Genomic DNA, 17,622 nt, shown 5'->3' with positions numbered 1-17,622 from the left:
CTCCTTCTCATATATGCGGTACATGTAAAGCCACTGCTAGCAGCCATTTAGCATAGCGTAGCATGAAGACAGGCTCTATGCAGATCTCAAAAATCCACCTTTTATGTTATGAAGTTACAGCAGTTTCCTATTTATTATTGGTGAAAATCAAGTGTCAGACTGAGTGCCTGTACTTCATGTACTAAATATTTCCAAATACATTCAGAAGTCTGAGCTTCATCAGCCAGAATCTGTTCACTGCAAGAGGAGGGAAGAAAATGTTAAAGAATAAAAAATGTTAAAGTAAAATGTTAAAGAATACCACTTTTAAACTCCTGCCTTCAGATGGCCATGTTTTACTCAATGTAATAAATCATCATTAAATCGAGATAGAACTTAAAACACAAACAATACTGACTGAACCGTCAACACTTTTTGATCTTAGTTCTAAAGTTATTTCTTATTTCTTCTTCATATTTTCATTTAGTCTGAAGTCTGGCAGTGTGAACTTATATACTTATTGTTCTGAAGTCACAAACTGACCCACAGACCTTTTCAATGATCTTTCAAGGACCTTTTCAGTTCGGCTCGCAACATCCTCAAAGAAAAGTAAAATGATCCCCAGCAAACGGCAGCATACAATGAATCTGTACTGCTAATTAACTTGATTCCAACAGGGGGCGCTGTCTACATTTACACTGGACTCTTCGACAGGTTACGCTAACAGTTGTGCAGACGTAAGTAAAGATGAATCCTTCAATGAAGAGAAAAGTCGACTCTGAATGTTTTTAACCCAGAGTGGACGTCCAACTTGTCAAACGGCCTTTTCACCCCTTTTAAACTGGCTGTAAAGTGGGCGTGGCAGTGGGAGTGGCTTATCACCCGAGGAAGCAACTTGTTGATCAATTCTGGAAGTTTCTGTTAACACGATGCTTCAAAGCTGCCGGTCGCAGCTTCACACCTCCCACGACGTGAGGTTGTGTGTGAATGTCGCAGCTGTTATGAATTCGCTCTCGGAAGCAGGAAGTGTGTGAGGTGTGTGAGGTGCGTGAAGGTGACAGGTTAGTTTACATCACCGTTTTGTTGTCAGTTAACAGGTCAAAGTCAATTCATGGTCACCAGATGTCTTTAAGTGACACTGATGAGACACTGTGTCCATGGTGGAGTCCAGAGGACAGACATGGTTTACTTTACGTATTAGAAAGCAGATGAGCATCAACTCCACGCAGAATTACAGAATTAATCTGCAAAACTACAACTTTCATTGTTTTGGCTAAGGTTCCATTTTTGGCTGGGGGACATTTTGGTCGTCTCGGTGCGATCAGCGGTTACCTCAGACTCGCTCAGCGTTCAGTCTAGTGAGTCTCTGTCTTCAAAGGGAGCTGCACTGCATTGTGGGACGGCCGTGGACGTTCTGAGCTGAAATCTGGTCAAATCTGAGCGTGATCCTGTTGTTGATTAACGAAGGAAACCTGAGCAAAAAGCCAGTGGTTCAACATGTGACGCCGAGAGACTCGCTGTGGCGTCCGAGTTAAACTTGTACCGGCGGAAACCCCAAAGCCGCAGAGCTCGTGGAAGCTCGGTGGCAAACACATTTACACTCTAATTTAACGGACTCAAATTCCCAGTTTAACTGGTCTGTGTGTCTCTGCAAAGGGCATCAGCAGACTTCTTGTTGAGCTGAAACTCAGCACTCGTCTCCCCCTCCTCCCCCTCCTCCCCCCCCCACCTCCCTCTCTCTCTCTCTCTGTTCGCTCCATTTAACTGAAGCCACCAGCTACATGAATACCCATGAACAGCCAGGAGCTCTGCCAACAGCTCCATTACAATGTGCACTCCACCTCCTCTTCATCGCTCCCTTCCTTCCTCCCCCTCTTTCTGCTCTTCCCCTCCTGCTCTCCTTCTCTTGCTCTGAACCTCTCACACTGCGTGGCCAAAAGTATGTGGTCACCCAGACTTTAAAAGTTAAGAGTTTTCCTTGTTTTTCTGCTCCCTCTTTGGGTTTCATTGGTAGTTTTGTGGACTGGCTGACAGAGGCTCTGTGGGTCCCGTTTCATTTTCTTTTTGCTCTGAGTCAGTATCGAATGCAGCTGTTGTGCAGACGACACACAGGTGTGTCTCTGTGCCAGGATAATCCGGGTGACTGAAGATGTTTCAAAACCTTTTTGACATTTGAAGGTCACAAAAAAATTTTTTGTCCTCACTAGTGCCTGCACACAACACGACTTCGCTGACGCCGCGGACTCTGTGACACCGCTGTTTCTGACCGCCATGTCCTCATCTCAGGTTGTCTGATGCCAACGCTTTGCTTCACGTGTCATCCAGGCACACGAAACGTTTCGAACATGGGGTTAAACAAACGCCACTTTGGTTATGTTTAGGTGATTGCGTAAAACTCTGTTCAGTCTCTTCCTGACACATCGCCTGAAAGCTACTGCTAGCTGGCCAGCTGTCTGAAGACATCACACTGATGTCACGACACACAGACAGCAGAGGACGATAAATTATTGAGTGGAAACGCTCCTGTGCTCTCGGCTGGAGCTCATTACGGTGGCTGTGCTGCTCTTCATCTTCATCATCTCGTCCTGACAGTCAGCTGTCCACAAGCTTTGGTTTTTAAACTAAGCTTAAGCTTTGTTTGCTCGACTTTTGTGCACATGTAGGCCCATATGATGTGAAGAGTCTCTCTCTGTATTGTGGGGAAAGAGATGAGTAAAAATCATCACCAAGCTACTAAACAATTTGCATCTCCATAAGCTGGAGGACACGGGAGAGACAGAAAAAGAATAAAATGTCTTCCCATCGAGTCACTGCTGTGGCTTCAGCATCTCTGGGTCCTACACCTCCCATAATGCAGCCTGTGCTTCCATTTATCGTCCCCTCATTTCATTCAAAGTGCAGCACTTTGTCCTTTGTCCAACCTGCAGGCCTTCTGATCAGCCCAGTCGGGGATAACCTGATTTCCTCACTCTGGTCTCCACAACACTGGGACATTATTGTCTAAAACAAAACTGCAGGACAACACAGAAAGTGTCTGTCTGCATACTTTTTGAAACCTTCCCCGTGTGTGTGTGCACTTTTTTTCTCCTGTATTTCATTTTGTCCTCTCTGCTGCTGGTTCCTCCCCTTCCAGTCATAGAGAGGGATTTCTGAGCTCCCTCATTGGTGCACAGTGAGGACAAGGCCCCTCCCCCTCCTCTCTCTCACCCATGCAGAGAGGGAGGGAGAGTGAAAGTGGAGAGGCAGGCAGGCAGGACTTGTTGCAACAGATGGCTTTACCAGCGGCGGCTCGGCGGCGGCTGCACAGAGGAACTCTGGGACGCCGTTAGACAGAGGAAAGGAGGGAGGGGTATTAGAAAGTCACAGTGCTGGAACAGAGCGAGAAAAAGAGAGAGAGAGAGACTTCTTCATCTTCTTTTTCTTCTCCTTCTTCCTTGTCTGTCCTCGTCTACAAACTCACGGTCCTCCTCTCCTGACGGACAGGAAGACATGTCAGTGTGAGCAGCGGTTTGAAGGAGGAGATGACTGTGTGATCTGAGCCTTCGTCGTCCTCCTCCTCCTCCTCCTCGTCTCGCCGCTCGGGGTCAGCGAGGAGAACACCTGCTGACAGAGAGGAGGTACACGACTGTTCTTCTTCACTGTTTTTATCATCTCTGCTGCTGCTGCTCTGAGGTCATCACTCACACACTGACCTGCAAAGTGTGTGTGTGTGTGTGTTCTGCTCTAATTCACTGTGTGTCAGTTTCTGTGGTCAAAGCAGCTTTGTTCCTGTGTGTGTGTGTGTGTGTGTGTTGCTCCACTTTACTGGCGTGCTCCTCACATTAGTTTTGAGGCCATGTTGTACTTACACTTGTCACACTTGTTTGCAGCAGTGTGTTTCACGTGCTGCTTTATGTGTGTGTGTGTGTGTGTGTACGTGTTTATTGCTTCCTGCTTGCAGAACACGTGGGTGTGTGTTTTAGCTGCGCAACACTGAGGTCAGTCAGGAGAGGGAGGGAAGAAAGAAAGCGAGAAAGAAGGGGGGATGAATGACGGCAGTGAAGGGAAAAAGGAAGGAAGCAAAGGGAGGAAAGCTGCTCCACCCTGCTGTGTTTTTATTATCACCATATTTTTAATGTTCCATTTTTCCTAAGTAACAAAGGCCTTCACAGGGAATTTAAAGACACAATAAAAAGCAGCTGTAAGAAAAGACACAATAAAAACAAATAATAAAGAGAGTTTGTGAGGTTGCTGAAAGCTGAAAGGTCCAAAGTTAGTTTTCCTCTGGACCAGGAAGTTTCAGCAGCATTTCCACCTTTACTGGAGATGATGACAGCAAAGAGACAGGAAGGAAACGTTCCTCGCTGGAACCGAACCGCTGAAGTTGGACATGCTGTGCGTCTTAACTCGGCTTTATTCAGACTGCAGGTGAACCAGATTTGTCTCTCATGTCGGATCCACATCCCCGCAGTTCAGATCGAATTTGTGTTTCCAGACGTCAACCTGTCTGTGTGGGTTGCTGTGGTAACGACGCAGGTGTCTGTAACTACGTATGCTGGTGAAGCAGCTGTGCAATACAGAAGTGTCTCGCAGTCACTTTGTCCAGTCGAGGACTCTGCCGTCTTCTGTCGCTCTGGACTCCATGTCACCGTGTGTTGTGAGTGACACAAAAGACACTTTGAGATCCCATTTGAGAAGCACCTGAGGAAGTCTGATTTGAATTCAGACCTCCTCTAAGTTTGCTTTGGCTCTGACTTTCAAAAATAGAACTGAATGTGTTTTCTTACTGTCCAGACTTTCAGAATCAATCTGGATGCTGCATGCCCGTCTGTCTTTGGTTGAAATTTTGTACAGACATTCATGGTTCCCAGAGGATGAATCCTACTGACTTTGCTCTGACACCACCATCACCTTCACACCTCAGTCACTTTGGTGTTGGCAGCGATTCTTCCTCTGGGACTTTAATGACGTCTCATTGTAAACACACAGACAGCTTTGCAGCTCTAACAGCTTCCACTCTTCTGTGAAGGCTTTCCACAACATGTTGGAGTGTTTCTGTGGGAATTTGTGCCCATTCATGCAGTAGAGCATTTGTGAGGTCACACACTGATGTTGGACCAAAAGGCCTGGCTCACAATCTCCGTTCCAGTTCATCCCAAAGGTGTTGGATGGGGTTGAGGTCAGGGCTCTGTGTGGGCCAGTCAAGTTCTTCCACACCAAACTCATCCAACCATGTCTTTATGGAGCTTTGCTTTGTGCACTGGGGCACAGTCATGCTGGAATAGAAAAGGGCCTTCAACAAACTGTTGCCACAAAGTTGGAAGCATAGCATTGTCCAAAATGTCTTGGTGTGCTGAAGCATTAAGATTTCCCTTCACTGGAAGTCAGGGGCCGAGCCCAAACCCTGAGAAACAGGCACATGAAGAGGGGTGTCTGGATACTTTTGTCTCTATGGTGTATTTCAGTTGTAGACCAACAGACAAGCCGGCATAAAAGGAGCCACATAAAACTGCTGCAGTCCAGTTTTCATTACAGAATTCAAGTTTGGAAAACATCCAGGGAGAAGTGAGAACAGCATCAGGCCCAAGTCGATCCGAGGAGATGAGATCAGAAAAACAATACGTCCCCCACCAGGAATGTAGATATGAAATGAAATATGATTCCTGCTCTGTTTCTCAGCCCTGATTAATCTGCAAAAGTCTGTCAGACAGAACAAATATGTTGATTTTACCTGAAATATGGATTGTGGATTGTCTTTTCAGTTGGTGACCAATCAGGAATTGGTGAAAAGATAACAATTTGTCAGGTTCACTACGTTTGTTTGTTAGATAGATAGAAGTTATGATGTTACGACGTTATGAGCAGAGTTTAGCTGTTATTGTACAGTGTGATGGCGTGTGGCAGGAGAGACTTCCTGTAGCAGCCTGTGGGAGAAGGTGCTCCTCTGTCTGTCTGCTGTGTGATGGAGGAGGTGCTGATCGTTGTCCACCATGGATAACAGTTTGTTCAGCGTCCTGCTCCCCACCACGGTCTCAACAGACTCCAGCCTGAGACCGAGTACAGAGCCAGCCCTCTTCATGATCTTATCAAGTCTGTTAGCGTCGCTGGCTCTGATGCTGCTGCCCCAACACACAACAGCAGAGAAAATGGCAACAACAGACTGGTAGAAGATCTCCAACATCTTGCTGCACACGTTGAAGGATCTCAGCTTCCTCAGGAAACAGAGTCTGCTCATCCCCTTCTTGTACACCGCCTCGGTGTTAGATGTCCAGTCCAGTCTGTTGCCGATCACCACACCCAGGTATCTGTAGTCCTCCACCTCCTCCTCCACCACCTCCCCTCTGATCCATAGTGGCCATGAAGGCGTCCCCTTCCTCCTGAAGTCGATCACCATCTCTTTGGTCTTGTTGACATTCGGTTCCAGGTGATTCTGTTCGGACCGCTCTACAAAGTTGTCCACCAGTGTCCTGTACTCGCCCTCCTCTCCCTCTCTAATACACCCGACAACAGCTGAGTGTGACTGTCACTGGTGTGAAGGCATGTGCTTATGTCGGAGTTCATAAGTCTGTAAAAGGACAGGCTGAACACAAGATGGTGTTCACCGCCAACAACACACACACACACACACAGACAACAAACACAACACACACCACAACAGAGAGTGTGAGAGCAGCACAGCAGCATGAGTGCACTGAACACTGCTGACTCGTCACTGTGTGTGTGTGTGTGTGTGTCTGAAAGAGAGCTGCAGTGGTTGGTGTTGTTGACGGGAACTCAGTTGACAGTAGCGATTACGATTTGGTCACTGGGTTCCCACCATCTTTCACACACACACACACACACACACAGCAGGGTAAATAAGGCTGATGGCTACTTTGCAACCACTGGAATGTAAACATTCACTGATCCGACTCTTCAAGCATTAACACACACACACACACACACACACACACATGCACTTCCAGCTGTTGGCAGGCAAGAAAAAATTAAATTGCATGTAATCACAGTGATTAACACAGCACACAGCCAATGAGAAAAGAGTAAAGTCAACATGTGAGCTGCATCACTTCACTTTTTTGCCACAATAAAATCAAACATACTGCTGCTTTTACAGTCAGTTTAAATCCTTTTCATTCAGAATGATGCGAACAGGATCTTCGGTATAAAAAAAAAATAAAAAAAAAAAAACAAAATCCAAGAACGCCACACAGTGAAATATCCAGCTTTTCTGGGCAGATATTTGTTAGCTTTAGCATTTTAACATTAGGAAGGTGTGAACAAAATAGAACTTAATACTAACATTAAAGTACAGCAAACTTAATGCTAATGAACTGTTCAAGCTTAGCTTGTTAGATTTGGTTCTGTTGTGTTTGCCAGTTGAAGTAGGCTAACTGTAGCTGTTCTGTCCTGAGCAGGAAGGGTTTAAAAAACACAGATGTAATTCATGAAAATCAAACACTGAAAACACAAAAGTGGTTTTCCGTTTCATGGGGCTAAGGTCAGTATTAGCTTTTCCATTAGGCTGACATCAGTGTTAGCTTGCTCCTTGGACTAACGTCAGTGTTAGCTTGCTAATCATGCAAACGTCAGTGTTAGCTTGCTCCCCGGGTTAACATCAGTGTAAGCTTGCTCCTTGGGCTAACGTCAGTGTTAGCTTGCTCCCCGGGTTAACATCAGTGTAAGCTTGCTCCTTGGGCTAACTTCAGTGTTAGCTTGCTCCTCGGGCTAACATCAGTGTTAGCTTGCTCCTTGGGCTAACTTCAGTGTTAGCTTTCTCCTCGGGCTAACTTCAGTGTTAGCTTGCTCCTCGGGCTAACATCAGTGTTAGCTTGCTCCTCGGGCTAAGTATCTATCAGTGTTAGCCTTGTTGTGTTTCTGTGATGAAGTGAGCTGAAGGCCTGTAGTTCTGCTCTCTAACGATGTTTTGTTTATTGATGATTTTCTAGCGATGTCTGAGTGTGTGTGGCCTGACTGATGTGTGTGTCAGTGCATGACGGAGAGGTGTTGTAATCGGCGTGTGTGTGTGTGTGTGTTGCCTAAAGCTGCTTCTCCTCCTTGTTGTCCTTTCACCTCTCGGCTTCCCGTTCTGTTGTGTTTCTGGGTTTCCACTCTCGTCAAAGTGTCCCTTCATGTTTGAAACGCCGTCGGCTGCTTCCTGACATGTGACTGAGACTCCACATGAGCTCAGACGTACGTCATGAGCTCAAATGCTTTACATTCCTTTGGTTTTTTCAGCCTCTTTGTCCAGAGGTTTTCAAAGCCACATGCGTGTACATGTTTCGTGTAACATAAAAGAAAGAATTTTAAACGTTTATGGAGAGAAAATGAATTTCTGTTGATTTTTTTTTTATTAGTTCAGATTTAAACGTTGCTGACCACAATGAGGCAAATAAAATGAGACGATTACTGTAATACCCAACAATATCCATTTACCCAACAGGTAAGACATGATCTCAGTGGTCCTGACTGTCAAACCAGGTCTCCGTTTGTACTGCAACAGGACTTCACAACAGGAAGTTCCTTTTGAAAAGCAGTTAAAAACAATGAAGCAATAAGATTTTAAAAGTGTATGAACTTCCACTCAGCACACAAACTCTGTGAGAGCTAAAGATAAAGGGCTCGTCCGTCAGTTTGACGCGCGACGCAATAACAGTGAAGCTTATTTGACTAACAGTCGCAGTTTGTTTCCCTTTGGGCACCAAAGCCTTGAATGCATCCTGTAGAAGCTGGCTGTGTGGACCGATGAGCTGCTCGTACTGAGGTTACAATTAAGGCTTTTCATCGATAAACAAAAGCTGATGAATTATTCCACACTAACGACAGTCCATGAACGGTGATGTGACTGAGAGTTAGAGGCAGGTCCAAGGTCCAACTGGGCGACCTTTCACACACACACACACACACGCACACATACACCCTCTTACGTGGACCAGTGTGCCAGCAGGAGGACAAAGTGTAAAGGCTTAAAGAGACAAAGACACTCCTGAAACAATGACGGTCAGGGGGACAAGTGGACGGTGAGGGGGACGTGCTGTCAGTGGCGTTAGTTCAGCAATAGTGTCTCTTAATGAAGGAGGTCTAGAGGACACGATGTGTCACTCTTCATGCCATGCAGCAGACACGGTTGGATGTGATGTGACGGATGAAGTCGTTGACGATGAATCCTGCCAGCTGGTGGTCTGTCAGGCTGGTGTAGCAGCTCGGGGTGTGTTTCATGTGTAAGTCCTGCCGTTACCGTCAGTAATCACAGAGGAGTCAGGACGGATACCTGAAGGACATTGTTGAAGTGGTTCAGAGCGTCCAGAGGAAGATGCTGTTGGCCAAGTTTCATCGACGTTTATGATCCTATTCGTGCTCCTCAGAGGATGACGAGAGCCTGAATTTTAATTTACCTCCACCTGCAGTACAAAAGTTCCAATTTCACATGAGAAATATGGAATCTGATGGTCAGCTGTCAGTGCTGCTCTCCAGCGCCACCCTCAGGCCAAACAAAGCCTCTGTCCTGACGAAGAATAAATCATCCGTGTGCGTTTGTTTGGTGCAACACTTTCATATTGAGGCTGTAGTGAGGATTGCAGCCTCTAGGGGGCGCTCACAGCTCTCCAGCCATGTTTCCAGCTGACATGCTGCAGTGAGGCTCCACATCATCAATCACCTCGTAAATCTCCTGCACTTTAATTGTCCTTTTCACTCGCTTTCAGTTGGAAGCAAGGGCAGCAAGCTGATTTTTTATTTATCTCAGAAAGGCTCTGATTAGTGTTTGCCCTCCTTGTGCTGTTATGTGATAAAGCCCTCCCCCGTCCTCCCCCGTCCTCCCTCGCTGTAGCAGAATTGATGAAATTGGTAACCGTAACTGAGCGCTGCATCGGAGCGACTGACCTTCAGAGAGGCTCAGAGGGAAGGATGGAGGTTTTAGTTTGAAAGACTCGATCTAAGCAGCAGCAGTGGGTTCGAAGCAGCTGCAGGCTGTGAGAAGTTCATTTTCAGCTGCTTCCTCTGCTGTTTTATATCAGACAGGAGAGGAAGAAGAAGACAGGAAGTTACTTCTCATGAAAGAGGAGCTAAACACCAAAACACATTTTGTTTCCTGAGTCGCCTTTTAAATCCTGTCCTCCTCGGGCCTCAGCCTGTTCAGAAAAGAAAACATCTAAAATAACATCCACAAAAGATAATTCCTGATTTCTCCTCATATTTCCAGGCTCATTTTGAAGTTAAGAAGCTAAGGGAGATAAATCCATTGTAAATAACCTGCTTCTGCTGGAGATGCCCAGAATGTTATTCACATTTCAAATTCAATATCACCGTTATAACCCAGATTCCATGAACACATCCGAGCGTCTTCTCCAGGGCTCTGACTGATAACTGAGACTGTACGTCTCACACTGAAACACAACATGGCTGATGAATTTCTTTCTCATCTGTCCGTCCGCCCTGCCGTCCTCACGTTGATGTCCTCACTGTGATGGACGTCCAGAAACACGTAAGATTTCATGTTTTCGCAGTGTCAGTTGGTGTAAACGTTTGTGTCACTAAGGATGTGACACCAGCAGTCAGACGTGAGCTGAAGACGTCCCACAGGACAGAAACACACACTACATGACAATAAAACTGTCCAACGATGTCTCCAGGAGAGACTCTGATTGGGTCAGTGTGTGTGTGAGACATGCTGAGCGGTGCACACTGACAGAACAGGGTGAAGACAGGAAGTGAAGTGTGTTCCAGATGGGGGGGTGCTGCTGGTGGTCGAGATGATCGTTACCACAGCGACCGGATACTGACACCATCCCAGAATACTCAGCCTGCTTTCATGAGCAGGTACACGGCTGATGGTGTTCTGACTCTCAGCCTTCCGATCAGCGGCTGCCGCACTGAAACGTCCTGCTGCGTGACCGTGACAGAATCAGAATGACGCCGCGTTTCCCTCGCAGGACAAGAGGACGACCACGAGTCGTGAAACCAGCTGCCAGACAGACATGGAGACGGGAGGCTCTGACGTTCAGTTACCGACACTGAAACTCCCGGCGGCCGCCACTCTGTGCGAGTTCGTAAGCCCCACGTTGTCAAACGCTTTGTTTCCTTATTGCTTGGGATTACTGCAGTTTAGGTGCTTTCAGAACGTATTAAATCAGGAAAATTATGAACTTAAGTTCCGGTTTACCAAGCAGATAAGCCGAATCAGGCCGTGAACAAAACTCCTTAATGTATCAGGTCTCATTTCAGTTCAACATTAATGTCGTAACTGTTTCAAATGAGTGCAAACAACTTTCACATACAGACGTGGAATCGTCCTGATGGCCGGCCTCCGGTCGGACCTGAAGGCGGCACACCCAGGGGAGGGTCGGAGCTCGGACCGGTGGTGGTTTTATCGTCATAACGGACTGAGACGCAGAGCACTGGTGTGTCGGGACGAGCCCAGGGAGATAAGACAAGAGTTAACGTGAAGAAGACATTTGTTGTGTTTCTTTGTCGGGCGTATTTTGGTGCCTGGTGGAGTTTCCTGTTTCCTCAGCATCCGTCCTCTGTTTGCTTCTTCATCTGAATCTGAAACGTCCAAATAAAAGTGACAGGAAAGGAGAGGAAATAAGGAAAGGAGGCCAGGAGAGGAAAGAACAGGAGGTCGACGGGCGAGAGGCTTTTCACTGAAGCATGAAATGAGAACTGGAGGATTTTTACTGGTGGAAAACACACACACGCACAGCAACACACACACATCGGCCTCTCATTGTTCACATCTACGAATATCAGACTGCAGGTGCTTTTACCTCACAACTAACGTCTGACTTATTGATGCAGTAATCAAACTCTGAATTCTGACTGACAGACAAACTCAACAAAAGAAAGAACAAAATGGCGATAAAAGTCGAGGTTCCTCCCGCAGTTTGGTCAAACTCTTCGGCCTCTCGTGGTCGAGGGTCAATCTACAAACTTTTCTCAGACCGTCTTCAGCTTGGACAAGCTTCATCAGGTGGATCTGACGATAGGCAGAGGCAGTTTGCAGAGACGTGGTCTAAAGTCCTCTTTAAGCAGCACTTTGTGCCGTCAGCAGCAGACTGTGATCAAATACTCAACAACAGTTTGAAGAGAAAAGCCCCACAGAGAGGCAGGACCTGAGGTGAACCACAGAGGGATGAGGTTCAGGTTCAAGTCCATGACCAGCCTGAACATCTCTACTGTGTGGTCTTATTATCCCCCCACACACACACACGCACACACACACACACACACTGAACACCCCAAACAGACCACCAGTTCAACTAATTGGAGATGTTGTATCACCTCCCTCGTGTCTCTTGCTCTTTCTTTTTCTTTCACACACACACACACACGCACACACTCACTCACACACAGACACACACACACACACACTCACACACACACACACAGGCCCAGTGGGAATTGGCAGCTTGGAGCGAATTGAGAGAGAAGGCAGAAAGTCATTACTTCTCTGACTAGATGTGTGTGTGTGTGTGTGTGTGTGTGTGTGTGTGTGTGTAATCCCTCCATCAGTATGCCGGTCATGCTTTGCAACAGAGAGAAGGAAATTGAAGAGAAGGAGGAGGGGGAGGCAACAGTCCAACATGGAGTTCTTTTGATTACAGATGGTAAATGTGCCTTCAGTCACCTCCTCCTCCTCCTCCTCCTCCTCCTCTTCATGGTCTCCTCGCTCCCTCTCACTCAAGGGATTTGAGGTAGACGTGAGGAGAATGACTGACCAGACTCTGTGTGTGTGTGTGTGTGTTCTGGTGCAGGTTGACGTTCTGGATGATGAAGTCGTTCTCAGAGTGAAGATGATGCAGTTTTTCCTTGAACGTGTGCTCGTACCGAGTCTGATCGGATCAAATGGTCCCAAATCAAACCTGTTAGATCTGAGACAGTTGACCCATGAGATTCTTGATCCAAATACTGAACGTTTTGGTCCAAAGTCCATCCCGTTAAGCCACTGAAGCTGCTGGCTGAATGTTTTGTTCGCTCATCTCAGAGCTGTGGTGAACCTGCTCAGTCAAGCTTCTGATTCCACGGTCATTTTGCACCGAAAGGCTGCCGTGTTATCAGAGCTGGACTCCAGAGTCAGGGGTGGCGCCCACTCGCTCCACTCAAAGTAACGCACTGAGGTCACACTGAAGTTGTCTTCTTCTGGGACCTGATGGAATGCGGGCCACAGACACTGGGCGACGTTGGCTGACCGTCGGTGAGCCCTTACAGACCCGTGTCATATGATGGAGGACTAAGGGGATTTCTTTGGTTGCGGTACTGTGAGTAACTACTGGGCTCCTCGTCATGTCTACGAGTCATCAGCTCGCCTGCAGCTTCCTGTTCAGACTGCAGATGTGGAGGCCTGACTTCCTGTTGTCAGCACTGATGTCAGGCTGCACGGCTCAACTTTATTTACGCAGCACCTTTTAAGAACCGGGTTCTCAATCTGCTTAACGAGCAGCTAGAACCAGAACCTACAAATCAAACACAACAGATGAACAATACAGAAAGCACATATGGAAAATTATGATGGGTGAGTGTTCAGTCATGTGACAGAAAGTCTCTAATGTGATCACACAGTCTACACACAAGCACTTCACGGTGCATTCAGGTGCACCTTGTTAACTCTGAAATCAAACTCAAACGGCTTTTCCTTTGCTGTAATCCATCTGCCACCTCCTGTCTTTATGTTGCTCTTCCTTCTCGACAGCAGTTTAATAATTAACAGCACACAATGATCAATCACTCATTTCAACAGGCGCTTTTTGTAAAAATCCAATCAAATTGTTAGCTGGTGCATAACTGTGAGCCAACTCCACAGCAACATTATACTGAAGTCCTGCCCCGCACACACACACACACACACACACACGTTTCTACACATTTCTGACTCTGCAGGTAAATCTCAGTCTGTCCTGTAGTTTATTTACATTTTCTGAAGTTTCAAAACATCAAGCGGTTGCCCTGCAACCAAAACTGAATGATCTCGTTATGAAATTAGATTATCTGAAGATATGAAACATCTGATGTGTTGGTCTCATGATGTTCACTCACTGAGAGACAAACTGCAGCCCAGCGAAGAAGTTCTGTGGTCATCAGGAAAACGTCGTCACGTGGAGGTGTGGCTGGAGGGCAGAGTGAGTGTGTGTGTGTGTGTGTGTGTGTGTGTGTGTGTGTGTGTGTGTGTGTGTGTGTGGTGACCCAGTAACAGGAGCCTCACATTCCTGATTAACGATGCAGGTTGGACCCAAACAATGAAAACTCACAAGCTGCGGCCTCATAAATGAATTCAGTCACACGTATGAAGACGTGAGAACACGCAGCGCGAAGGTGCGTTCAGGGACGGCTGACAGATGAACTCACACCATCAGTCCGAAATGTTTAAACGATGTTAGCTGAAACGTTTGTGCAGGTGTTTTCTTGTACTTCACCTGAGTGTTTCCTCTTTCTGTCACTTCATTCTTCTCCTGGCCTGCAGAGGAAAACACCACTGACTCCACCACATTTATTTGATAACTTTAGTAACTTTGCACACTCGGATTAATAAAATACAAAACATAATCAATAAAATTCTATCAGTAAAGACTTGATTGGTCCCCAGCAGTGTGAATAAAGTAATATGAGCCTCCAGTTTACCAGCTGAAGAGTTTGAGCTGCCGATAACAAGACGAGCGAAGCAGTTTGTGTTTCAGTCTGAACTCTGCGACCTCCACCGCCAACTCTGAGCCGCTCCTCCACATTCCTGTGTGTGTGAGAGTGTGTGTGTGTGTGTGTGTGTGTGTGTGTGTGTGAGTGTGTGTCTGTGTGTGTGAGTGTGTGTCTGTGTGTGTGAGTGTGTGTCCCACATGTGTTTCTGATCACAGAGGAGGATGAGTCAGGAGTCGTCACGTCGACACGCTGACGTCTCTTTCAGTTTTCTGTCTGTCTGTCTGTATGTCTGTGTCCACACTCTGTCTGTCTGTATGTCTGTGTCCACACTCTGTCTGTCTGTCTGTATGTGTCCACACTCTGTCTGTCTGTCTGTCTGTGTCCACACTCTGTCTGTCTGTCTGTCTGTGTCCACACTCTGTCTGTCTGTCTGTCTGTGTCCACACTCTGTCTGTCTGTCTGTGTCCACACTCTGTCTGTCTGTCTGTCTGTGTCCACACTCTGTCTGTCTGTCTGTCTGTGTCCACACTCTGTCTGTCTGTCTGTATGTGTCCACACTCTGTCTGTCTGTCTGTCTGTCAGTGGATCTTCAGTGTGGGTTCTTCACCTCCTGAGTGCAGAATCTCCTTCTGGTCCTTGTCTCTCCAGAGGTTGGGTTTGTAAGGTTTACAGCCTGAACTTTAGTTTGAAACCTTTAGAAAAAAAAAAAAAAAGAGCTAACGTTACCATGGACAGACATGTACTGAAGTTAGCACGCTAACCTGCTAGCCCCAGCCCAGCCTGCCTGTAGTTCCACTTTGTACCACTAGGGGTGCTAGTTTGCTCAGTACCCAAAAGATGAATGCAGTCAAGCAAACAGTAAAATATCTGTGAGATGAAACGGAGTAAAGGTATTTGTGGTAGTAGTAAAGTGGCATAAAATGGAAATGTAGCTCAGATTTGTACTTAAGTACAACAGTTATGTACAGTAACAGTAAATGTACACTGCTGTACTGCTTTCCACACAAACTTTGTGCCACAGCTGACTGTTGAATTTCTTTGTCGGTCGGACATTAGAAGACAGTCAGAAGACGTCTTATTTGTGACAGGATCACTGAAATGAATGACTGAGTGTCAGCCCTGTGTGTGTGTGTGTGTGACTGTGACACACTCAGGTGAGCTACATGAGGCTCGGAGCAGTAAAGCGCGTCTTCATTAGCATTAGCCTCCGTGAAACTGCAGCGTTGCTGTCAGCTGAGTGTGTGTGTGTCTATAGGAGCCCACAGGAGTGTGTGTGAGTGTGTGTTTTTGAGTGTGTGTCCAGCGGTCATCTCCCTGCAGAGCTCTGCTGCTCTCCGTCAGTCTATTTCTGTCTCTGAGTGGGCAGGATGGATGGACTGCCCGGAGGGATGGAGAGGGGGATGAAGAGAGGGAGGAGGAGGAGGAGGAAGAGGAGTGTGTGGTGTATTTTTGTCCTTTTGTTTCGTGTCTCTCAGTGAAGCTCTTTGTGTTGAATCTGTTTTGTTTACAGCTCGTAATAAATTAATTGGAGTTGACTTCAGCTGCAGAGTGCGGCTGTAATGGAAGACGTAAAGAGGCTGCAGATGGAGGGAGCGAGGAGATGGAGAGGAAGAGGGAGAGGAAGAGGGAGAGGGAGAGGGAGAGGAAGAGGGAGAGGGAGAGGGAGAGGAAGAGGGAGAGGGAGAGGAAGAGGAAGAGGTAGAGGAAGAGGAAGAGGAAGAGGGAGAGGGAGAGGAAGAGGGAGAGGGAGAGGGAGAGGAAGAGGAAGAGGTAGAGGAAGAGGAAGAGGAAGAGGGAGAGGGAGAGGGAGAGGAAGAGGGAGAGGGAGAGGAAGAGGAAGAGGGAGAGGGAGAGGGAGAGGGAGAGGGAGAGGAAGAGGAGCGATTACACCGGCCTGAAGCTCTGACAGCTGCTACTCAGCCCTAACCAGTGATTTACTTTCATTGCCGATTAATTGAGACGGATTGATTAGTAATACAGTGAGATCATTAGCTGCAGCCCTTCAGTCAGGTGTGTTATGTGAGGCAGCTGACAGGTGACTACTAACAGGCTAACGTCTTAGCTTAGCATATTAGCAACACAAAATAAATCTCTTATATTCTATGTCCAACAACGTCCAATCAGCTCGTTGGATTCTTGTGGTCACATGACACGCTGTTGACCTTTTGGACGCGTGTGACCCAAGCCTGATCCACGATGGAGCTCGCGACAGAAATGATGTGTTTTCAGCAGTAAAAAGCATCAAATCGACCTTGTCGTGTCACACACCTGCAGAGTCTTACGCCGAGGACGTCGTCATGTTTTGTGTTGCCATGGAGACGGTGGTTTGCAATCCGACCTGCAATCGGCGTCTCTGCCGTCTGTCAGCAGCAGGCGAGCTTTTCATTTACTGAACCGAAATATATACTGTATGAACCGAAACGCAGAGGCTTTCTGGTTACCGCGGAGACGACAACACGCCAAGCGACCTGCTGTAACTCAGCCTCATACTCACCCAGACATGTTCACGTTCAAGTTCAGGCTGCTGGTCTGAGGTCAGAGGTCAGAGCGAGGAGCTGCGACAGTTAACACAGTGAACGATCAGTGACAGCGAGGCAGAGCAAGAGGCAGCAGCTGCTCACACACACACACAGGTCAGCGGGCTGCCAGGTGTAGGTGGAGGATGGGTGAGGAGGAGGAGGTGCTGAGAGTTACTGATGATGAAGGCCTCCTGCAGCCTCCAGCTATTGGTGAGAAGAGAGAGAGATGAATAAACAAGACAAACGTGAGCTCCTCTGTGGAGGACAAACCGAATCCTCCCTGCAGCTGCACTCACACTAACAGCAGAGGATGTTCCTGAACGCACCTGAGCAGCTCGGTGAGGCTGTGCTGCGTGCAGAACGTGGCTGGGAGCTCACACCCAGCAGGTTTAACACCAGACATCCCGGCTCACTTCTGTCCCACGGCAGAAATCCACCAAACCTTCAGAACCTTCAGACCTTCCTACAGAATAAGCATCCTGATCCGAGTGATGTCACAAACTTAAACGTGTCTTTGTACTGG

At 47.2% G+C, this 17,622-nt stretch overlaps 1 protein-coding gene across 5 annotated transcripts in view; it reads left to right on the top strand.

Annotated features, from left to right (window-relative positions):
* Positions 1–3,214: 3,214 nt before the first annotated feature.
* The window catches only part of LOC124063045 (extracellular sulfatase Sulf-2-like), a 49,226-nt gene continuing 34,818 nt past the window's right edge, over positions 3,215–17,622 (top strand). For 4 of the 5 annotated variants that reach the window (XM_046396282.1, XM_046396284.1, XM_046396285.1 and 1 more), the window contains exon 1: positions 3,215–3,596. The gene's annotated coding sequence lies outside the window, so the exon portion shown is untranslated. The remainder of the gene's footprint in view (positions 3,597–17,622) is intronic. The other variant, XM_046396286.1, reaches the window with a different exon arrangement.

The sequence above is a fragment of the Scatophagus argus genome, chromosome 8 (assembly GCF_020382885.2).
Source record: "Scatophagus argus isolate fScaArg1 chromosome 8, fScaArg1.pri, whole genome shotgun sequence".
In the NCBI taxonomy this organism is placed as follows: Eukaryota; Metazoa; Chordata; class Actinopteri; family Scatophagidae; genus Scatophagus; species Scatophagus argus.
Note: the sequence above shows the minus strand (reverse complement) of the source record. Positions and strands in the feature narration are given on the sequence as shown.